This window comes from Solanum pennellii, chromosome 5 (assembly GCF_001406875.1).
Source record: "Solanum pennellii chromosome 5, SPENNV200".
NCBI classification, from domain to species: Eukaryota; Viridiplantae; Streptophyta; class Magnoliopsida; order Solanales; family Solanaceae; genus Solanum; species Solanum pennellii.
In genome coordinates this window covers 7,793,887-7,805,226 of record NC_028641.1, presented here as the reverse complement: position 1 = coordinate 7,805,226, position 11,340 = coordinate 7,793,887, and positions in this window count along the sequence as shown.

Genomic DNA, 11,340 nt, shown 5'->3' with positions numbered 1-11,340 from the left:
GTGGAAAGATAATCATTTATTACTTTTTTAATGTAGCAACTTGGCAAGTTGAACTTGTTGGAAATTAAATATCATACAACCCCAACATCATTGGTTTATCTATTTATCTCTAAATCAAAATCTATCTACCTATTGCTTAATTACATTTGTACTATTATTTTAGTTCATAAAAATATTGCATGCAATTCATGTCCACCAATCACACAATTCTCTGACTAGACATCATATATATCATCTTAATATTAATTTGTATGTTTTACAATTTATATAATGTAACAGAAATCAAAGGAAGTGCTAAAAAAGGTTCAAAATATTGTTCAAAAATTAACAAATTAGAGAAGTATGATATGTGAGATCACTCACCTTAATTATTAATTAGTTTACCCAATAAACCTCTCATGTCATATTATTTATGTTTTGAATGCTTAGTCTTGGACGTGTGGAGGTGTTAGAGTCTCCACATACATTGATCTTAATCTAATTATATAAGTTTAATTCCGTCAAAATGATGAGATTAATTAAATGTTTGATATTATTGGTTTAGATATCCAATTGATCAATTAGTAACCTTAATCATATTACTTTTGTCTTACATGCACTATTTTAGATTCACTTAATTAAATTGATTGAGTGGCCCTTCTATTGAAAAACTCGTGGGTAAATTATTCATATAGTTGAATGACTTTCTTGAGCTTATAAAAAAAGTTGAGTAACTTTTTATGAAAAAGATTATTAGTCGTGTTGAGCATATAAGATATTAACTCTATCAAGTTCTAATTCATTTGTCATTGAATTAAAATATAAAATTCCATTATTTATTATATAATCTTGTCTTAATCAACCAACCACCTTAAAATTTCTAATTAAATATATATAATTATTAAATCGTTAGAATCGCAAATAGATATTTTGTGTTTATCCTAATAGGGCCCTTTCACCTAATAAAAAGATATTGTGCCCTTTTATTTCTTAGAAAAAGATTTGTAGGCTTCCACCTCAATATGTCCCCTCCTCCATACAATAGAGTTGAGCACAAAATGTGGCTACAAATTCCTTGTAGTTATTTTGTACGGTTTCTAACAAAGTGTTTGCAACGTATTTACATTCAAATGCACGAAAATAAATGATCTTAACAATTCTCTATCAAAGTTTTCAGAAAAAATTACATAAAAAATTGAACGTAGAATTACAACAAAAAGAAATATCTTAATAGATTTCTTTAATATGTAGCGGGAATTGACTTAATTAATGTCATTTTGTTCCGTCTTTAATGACATTTATACATAATGTCAACTATAAATATCATACTTATTTATTATTATTGCTAAATAGTAATTATATTATTATCCTAAATAATTGCCGCTAATTTCTTATTGTAGTGGTGAAACATAAGAGATGACAAGTGCTAAAAAGAAGAAAATCCAATTGGCATTACGTGAAATAATGAAATATTACGCACGATTGCAATATATTTTTGTATGCATATATACTAATTTAATGCAATATTAAGTATGATAGTGTTAGGACTTGAACATTTTGTACTCAAAATAAACATTAAGATGATACTAAGCATATATCTTCAATTAAGTGTAATGATAAATATCAACAAGAATTACGATAGAGTGATAAGTATTTCTTAATTTTCAATCTGAGGTGCAATTATAAATATAATCGTCTTCTTTCCACTATGCAACGTGGAATAATATTGATCTATACACTCAAGTGTCACCAATGATTTTGCAGACCACAAATGCAATATAATATTGCCAAACCATTTATTAAAAAGAAGCCAAGAACCTTAAAAGCCTTCAATTCTTCTCTATTATAAAGTGTAAGGACCAAAGAGAGAATACATCATTAGCTATTACTACTCTTTTGAATATATAAGAAATTAAAATAGGGCAACTTGACAATTTGAACTTGTTGGAAATGATCAAATATCACACAATCCCAACAACATTACTTTATCTATCTATATGCTAAATTGGTATTATTTTAGTTTATGAAAAATATTGTAAATCGTGGCAACCAATCACCATTCTCTGTCTAGATGACATCTCTCACATTTAATTAGAAGCAACGTCATTCCCTTTTTGACCATATATTTTGCCAGCTTGAGAACACTACGGTTGCGTTTGGTAAGCAAGAAAATGTTTTTTTAGAAAATAAATAGATTTTTAAATTATATTTTATGTTTAATTATTGAGTAAAAAATATTATTTAAAAAATTTATTATAGTATTTGATTTATGAATAATTTTTTTTTTGAAAAAATATCTTTAATTTTTACTAGAGAGTAACAAATAATTTTTAAAAATAAAAATATATTTCAAAACACCTTTTTTTTTGGGGGGGGGGGTTAGAGGAGAGATGGATAAAAACAAAAAATTTGAAATTGAAAATATTTTTAAAAACAAATATTTTTGAAATAAACCTTTTTTGGGGGGTTGGGGTTGGGGGGTTAGAGGAGAGATGGGATAAAATTTAAAAAAATTAAAATTGAAAATATTTTTTAAAAATAAATTTAATATTTTTCTTGAGGGGGTGAGGNTATAGGAATGAGGAATTTGGCATGAAAGCCATGTGTAGCATTGAGATGACAACCAAAACAACGTGGAATAATATTGAAAACAACACTATCAGTTGCAATGACAATATATATATATATACACTAATTAACAAAACATATTATATTTAATTTTGAGGAACTTTAAAGTTTAAAGTAGTTGACATAATCTTTTTAAGAAACGAATAATTATACTATCTAATATTTTTTCTGAATAGGTTAATAATCCTAGTAAATACACACACGTACAAAATTATTTTTATCCTATAAATTGCCACAAATTATAATTTCCGATAAATTTATATGTGGAAGACTAGAATCTTTCGTACGATGGAAACTGTTCATCCACAATCTAAAAAGAATAAAACACCACTCTTTTTGAAAACTAAAGAACAAAGCAATTAAAAAAGAAGTGTACTTTCTGTTTTAATTTACGTGATATTTTTTAATTTTAGAGAGCTTAAAAATAACTTTCTAAGTTTAATTGAGAATTTACGGATTAGATTTTCAAATATTTTGACATAAATTATATATTCGAAAATAATGTAAAAATATAATAATTGACAATTTAAAATATTTTTAAAATATATGAAAATTTTAGTTAAAAATAAATTTATTTAAATATTAAAATCTAAAAAATATCACGTAAACCAAGACAAAAGAAATAACTATTTATAATGTCAAAAAAATAAAATTTGAGAAAATGCTAAAATGAAAATAAAATTTAGGTGAACCCACTAAAGCTTCACCCATACACTCCAAATCATTATTGATAGGGGTGGGTATTCGGTATTTCGGTTCGGTTTCAATTTTCTTTTTTCGTTTTTTTTGGTTTTTGGTTTTTATAAATTGTGTACCGAATACCGAATCGAAATATTTCGATTCGATTCGATTTTTATTATTTCGGTTCGGTTTTTATTATTTCGGTTCGGTTTTGTTATTTCGGTTTTTTTAATGGGCCTGCTTAGTTGGGCTTTTAAAAAATTACAATTTTTTTGTTTGATTTTCAACTTAATGGGCTAAAAATAGTTATATCAAAAAGTCTTTTACTTTTTACTTTTTTATTTTAAATTATAATATTTATTATTTAATATTAATAATTAATATAATATAAATATATATTATAATATAATATATTTCGGTAAACCGAAATACCGAATTACACAAAATCATATACCGAAAACCGAACCGAAATACCGAAAAATATAAAAACATCTACCGATACCGAACCGAAAACCGAAAAACCGAAACCGAAATACCAAAAAAATTCGGTTCGGTACGGTGTTACGGTTTTCCGGTGTTTATGCCCAGCCCTAGCTCAAACAAAAGTGCTTTAGAGTTGTCTCTATGGGGGACCTCCGATAAAATTATAACGACACACAAAAATTATCAATGACCCTTGTTCAAGAATGACATGCACAAATTAAAAAATGATTCAAATATAATTTATTAATCAATTAAAATTATATAAAAAAATGATAGTGATATTTTAAATAAAACATTAATTCTTTAATATATCATATGAGTGCCCTAAAAAATTGGACATGTACACTTGATCTAATGATAAGTTTGAGAACAAGTAATGATCCTCAAAGAACAACTATTTAGCTAAAAGAGAAGACCAAAAACTCAATCAAGGTCGAGTTTGAGAATCAAAAATAAGTTTATATATCAAAGAACAAAAGAAAAGCAATTAATTTATATTTTTCAAATTAAATGATTAAAAATAATTGATTTCGTTTTTTCAAATGTTTTACTTGAATTAATCATAAAACTAAAAGCACAAGATTTCTATAAACATTATGAAAATTGAAATGCATGTTTGATAAAAAGATTAATATTATAAATAAAATATCATAAATTATTAAAATATTTAACAAAAAGATAATCTATCAAGTGTAACTAAATGAATTGCATTTAGAAATTTCAAGCAATACTACCAAAGCAAATGAAAACTGAAAATATTACATAAGTTCTAAATATAAAACAAAAAGATTAACATAATACTCTTATGTCAAATTCCAATATAAAATCATAAATATAATTTAAAAGAAAAGAAAAACTTAAGTCTATACCTCACTCAACAATGAATTATGCGTTAATTAAAAAATTAGAATAATTAAAAAACTAGGCAAAAAACTATGCTAATGAAAAAAATAACACTACGTAAAAAAAAATAGATAACACGAAAAATTGCATGGAATCACATGAATTAAAGGTTGAGAATGAGAAGGAAATGAAATATAAATAATATCAAATATAAAATAAATTATTAGATATTTTTAAAATAATAAAAATAAAAGAAGATTCTGAAATAATAGAAACAAAAATAAATTAAAATGAAAAAAATAATAATAAGAAATTAAAAAAGAACCAACTGTAATTAGACGATGTAATTACCAACAATTCATAACTCCTTTCTGAAAATTAAAGATTGAAAAGTGTAATTATCCCTACCAATTACAATTAATTATCTATTTATAGCAATTATATAATCAACTAAACATACCAAATAATGTAATTACATTCAATTGTACAAAAATTCAATTATCAGAATTATTTTAAACGGGCCTTACTGTCAATTTTGCCAATTGAGTTTTCAAAGTGTCTTTTTTGCCAAATGTTCTCCAGTTAGAGTAATAATTAGTTGTTTAGTTATACAACTTTAATTTATTTAATCGGCTATTTAAATCCTAATAATTAATGATATTTAAGAGAAATTCTGTCACATGTTCAACTTGCATCTCCCTTTTTTTTTTAAAAAAAAAAATTAAATTATAAGAAAGGGTAAACAATACAAATTTCACTAATTTAGCATTTAATTATGTGTCTTTTATGAATAATCGAAATAATTCTTCATGTCAGTTTTCGTCTACAGAACATGTACTTGATATGTTTAGATACATGTATCATGGATACATAATCTCTTGCTCGTCTCTCTTCCTATGTATCTTTATTTCAAAATATATTCAATATCCCAGATATATGTATCTGGTGTAATTCAGATGTATTTAGAATACGTTGTCTCTCTCGCTCACCTCTCTTTATATAAATTTGTATTTCAAAATGTATCTAATAATCAAAATGTGCGAACGCACACATTTATCTGACTTGAAATCTGATATGAACGTGCACTTTTACCATTTTTGCACGTTCGTGTAATTAGAAAGTTTTTCCTTAAACAAATATTACAATAGTTTGTTTTATAAAAAAATCAAAAAGTCGTATTCAAAGTTAAACAATTTAAATTATAATAGTGTAAATTAAATGTGACATGAGGAGCCTAATAATTAATCTCCAATGAAGCTGGTTGACGTGTCTGTAACAAGTGTTGATGAAGAAGGAAGTTAACAATTGGAACATGTCAAAGAAACAGGTCCAACGACGCTAACTGGCAAGCTTACATCACTGCTGTAGAATTAGAGTTTCATTAGGATTAGACTAATTATATTTCTTAGGATTATATTTAGTATATATATTATGACTAGAATTATATTACAACTATGATTAGAATTATATTACAACTATGATTAGATTACTATGAGAATTATAGTACAACCAGAATTTATATTATTTAGAATTATTATTATTATTATTATTATAGTATAGATACTGTAGTAGGACTCTAAGTATATTTCACGTAGGACTCTACAATTCTCTCATATATAAGGCGTATGTACTTAACATTATTTTTCATCAATACTGTCAATATATCAATACACAATTCTCAACGTGAGATTTCTAAATGAATTACATCTTCTTCATAAATATAGCTAAATCACCATATTTTAGCTAAATTTTTGGTACAATCAACTTAGTTTTCAATAACTTATACACATTTTCCTTCAATTTTAATTCATTGTTAACTTTTCCATGAAATAAATATAGTTTGCCCTACTTGTCTTCTTAGCTTATGCATATTGTTCGACCAAGAACATGACCCACATATAATGTCTCACTTGTTTAACCAATTTTTGCGGTTCTCCATTAATTCATTTAATATTTTTGTCACCCTGTGGAGATTTTTTAATAATAAAGTCAAAATGATAACATTAATTAAATGTCTAAATTTATTGATTTAGATGTCCAATTCAATTATTAATCACGTCCCTTTTGTCTTACATGCAATTGTTTGTTATGACGAATTTTGGATTTTTATAATGCAGGTGCATTACTTAAAGAAGAAGTTGTATTTAGTGAAAATTGATTCATAAATTTTAAGATGAATAAACTATTTAGACGTATTATAGTATGGTGCCAAAATATAATTAATACTGAACCAATTTTTATTTTTTTAAAATATAAAAATACTTAGTTTTACAAAAAGATCACCAATTATGTGACCATATTCTTGCCTATAAATTTGCCCCTGAGTGCGTGTGTGGTGTTTTTTTTGTTAAAGTTGTTTCATAACACAAAAACAATTAGTCCCCTTCATTTACTTTAACTTATTCACAAAATTCAAAATAAATTTTACTTTTATGCATTATTTTTATAATATTAAGAAAAAATAATTATTGTTTTTATCATCAATATTTATTAATTATTATTAAATTATTTTTCAAAATTCAATACTAACCATTAATTAATATTTAATATGAATATTATAGTATAATATCAATATCAACATAATTAATTAAGGATGGAAGGGTCAAATTAACTAACAAACATAAAGAATTTTTTTTACTTAATTTGCAACAATTTATTATAGATTGATTCCTCTTTGTCTTCATCAAAAGTTTATTAATTCAAATTGCATAAGATTGTTGACAAGACAAATTAAGGGTCATTTTTTTTTTAAATGATCAATAAAAAAATTTGTTTCTACTTGAATTTTACGTAAGAATCAGAGAATATGTTTATAAGAGACATCGTGAATTAGTAGTTAAATTTAGTAATTAAAAATAAATGAGGTGTGTCGTCTAGCTAATTATTAAATTAGGCATAAATTAACATAATTGTCAAATCAAAGTTGCTTAAACTTAGGTAGAGTATTAAAAAGTTAATTACTATGCAGTACTGAGGTATGATTAGATTCTCCAAAGATTTTATTTTGGATAAATAAATACTTGCCTTAATAATATATATTATTAAACTTTTACTTGTATATATGCAAATGAAATTAAAACTAATGTTATTTGGTGTACATTGAATGCAGTAGATAGACGCATACTCACTCATGTTTTAGATTCAAATTTGTTCTATTTATATGTGTATGTGACATATTCACTATTTTTCTAAATCTACTTGTGTCTATTATAAGTATTTAACTAATAATTAATATAATTTAATTAATGATTGAGAAAAGGCCAACACATAAAATAAAAAGGGTTTGTCCCGTTGTGGTGGAGTGGTAAGTCTTCCTTTATCATTAATCAGAGATCAATAATCATCAGAAAGACTAAAACTCATATCTTAAATTCAAATTTCAGATTTAATCAGACTCTAATGTAAATATGAAATATCGGATAAGTAAGTATCAAACTCTACTATCATTTCATTCTATTCAATGAGCATTGACCAGACTAATTATTGTTAAACAATTCTATCAATTTTTTGCCAATGAGTTTCCAGCGTTCCCATTTTTGCACGCTTACAAGTTGACAATTTGCTCAGCTACGCCTTGACATTTTGATCTTTCTACTATATTAATTTATATAAATAATTATTTATGTTTTATTTTATTTATTTAACAAGAGATATGATTTGGTAGTTTTTATTATAGATTTACTTGTTTATCACTTTATTTTTTTAGTAGAGAATTTTATTTTTACACATAAGAAATTTGAGAGTATCATTTTTTTAAATTAAATTTTTAGATAGAAGGTTATTTAACTTATATGCTTTTGCTTTTAAGTCTCGATCGATAGCAATTAAGAATACTTTTATAAATATTTTTATTCTTAATTGTGTGTGAATAATTAATTGTGACAAGTCAACTGATTATCTATAATAAAAGCATTTGTGGATAATCTGTTTTTAATCATCTTTTAAATGATTTGATAATATATATATTTTAAACAATATTAATATATAAAATTTAAATTCTTGATTTACTTTTTTCAGTCCAGAGAAAAACTTCTCCTCGGTCTTCGCTAACTACTACATTGTTCAATTCTTTTCTAACCTTTTCCTTTTTCTATTTTTAGGTTCTTCTTTTAATTTGTTATTTATTTCTTAATGAAAAAGAGTATAAAATAAATATTTGCAGGGACCAATATTTAAGCATCCAAAGTGAATACTTTCATTATAATGGATAATCCAAGCTGAAATGATCACGCCTATAGTTATAACACTAGACATATATACATGATAACGAGATAAGGTAATTCAAATACGAAAAATTCTTTTGGCCAGAATGATTAATTTTTATCTACTTTTATATTTTTTTTATCCTTTTAATTTTACTATCTTTTAATTATAATAAAAAGAAAAAATAATTTATTTTAAAATAAAAAAAAATATTACATTTTTTTGTAAAGTTCTAGCCAAATTCTGGCTTTTAGTGTATTATTTTGACTATTCAAAACTTTTTCTTATTACATCAATCACTTGCTGGCCTATCACACAACTTGCATCAAGTTAAAAATAATTTTTAGTATTTAAATATCATTTTTTCTCAAGCTGCTAAATTTTGATGATTATTAAAGATTGAGTTAATTTATTGCTATATTTAGATGTATAATACTCAATTAAAACTTATTTAGAACTCATTGCATCAGCTATTTTTATTTTTTTTACCTTTGATTATTAACTTGCATATGGGAGATCTATTTGTGACTTTATTCGTAATCATATGTACAATTCAATCATTATATATTATTCTAACTCGATGTCATGTATCATATCAGCCATTTCTACTTAATTGTTATTTAAAGATAATTAATATGGAACAAATATCTACTTTTCTTAGTGAAATATTAGCATACATATTTAGACGTCACTTTTGTATGGCTTTTACTTTAATTATTTTAAAAAATTGAAAAATTAGTTTGGTGCAACTAAACATCATATGCTTTGTTCAATCTGATGTTTAATGGGACAAGTACGTTAAGTAGTTATTTGAGTAAAATATTGATAATTGAATAGTCACATAAAGTCAATATAGATATTTAAGTGGATGTTCGTCAAAAAGCCCAAGAAAAAAAAATGGTGTGTATATACATTTTTATAAATTAAAATAACTTAAATACACAACTATAATTTTTATATTCTCCAATTTTCCCTACTTTTTTTAAATATTACATAATTCCCTATTTTTTTTTAGTGTAAGTTTTTAGATACATTACACTATCTCTCATATAATACACATTTACCAATTTTAATGCCTATTTTTTCTCCATTAAAACACTCAACCTCTTAAATCAGTTTTTTAATTTTAAATTTTATCCATTTAAACACTCAACCTTTTAATCAGCTTTTTGATTTTGAATTATTAAATTTAATTAAATTTAAATAAAAGAACAAATTTTGAAATTTTGAATTTCAAAATTCAAAAAATCAGGAAGCAGGGTAACTTCCAGTGCATTCTACCGTTTTGTTCTTACCAACGTCAACTTTCAATTCTTTTTTTTTCCTTAATCGTCTTCATTCGACTATTTCTTCCTAATTTTGAATCTTCTCAACCCAGCATATTTTTTTATTTTCTTCTTTTTATTCTTAATCCATATTCGACTATTTCTTCCTAATCTTGAATCGTATGAACCCAGACCCTTTTTATAGTTAATCCATCATCAATTCGTATATTCTTCTCTTTTTTGTTTTTGTTAATTGTTCTATTACATCATAGTAATGGATCCGTCAATTAATAGAAGGATATATGATTCCGATGATGATAATTGGAAAGAAAATAGGAAAAAGTCTTTGCATGATCCTATGAATCTTCAAAAGGATTCAAACAAAGACCATGGCGAAACATCAAAGGTTGTAAAAATACAACAAAAAAGGAAAAAAGAAGCAGCAAACACTGTAGGGAGGCCTACATTATCTCGGGTTAGTATTTTGGTACTTAAAAATGGTGTTGTTTAAATTAGTAAAATTTTTAAGGAATCAAGTGTGCTTGCTGATACATTTGAAAAAGGGTGTATAGTGTTTTAGATGGTCAACTGATACGTGAATTTGTTGTGTTTCATAATATTTTATATGTATCATTAAGTTTTTGAAAATTATTATAATGTATCATTCAATAAGTGTAGTAAAGTATAAACTGTGCTTGATGATACATGTAGAATCTGTGTGTACATTGTTTAGTCAATGTACTGATACATGTAGTAGATATGTATCACATGTTTTGCATGTAGTATGAATTCCTGAATGATATCATGTATCAGTAAGGTATTAGTTGTTTAGTTGATGTACTGATACATGTTTTGAAATTTGTTATAATGTATTATTCACTAAGTTTTAATAAATGCTTTATCAGATATAGTTGATGATACATATAGATTCTTTGTGTATGTTGCTTAGTCGCTGTTTATGATACATGTATTAGACATGTATCACATGTTATAATGTTTTATTTAATTCACTGATACATGTTATAGACATGTATCACATGTTTTTCATGTAGTATGAAATTCTGAAAACTGAAACCATGTATCAGTAAGTTATTAGTTGTTTTATTTAGTAGTTATATTTCTATATCGTTTTAATTTGCGGTTTTATTTTCAAATTGCAGCCACTGAAGTACAAGATTAAAAAGATACCAACACATCCCATAAGGTTTGCTGTCAATTTTAACAACAATTTCCTAAAGGACTTTGAAAAATACATAGG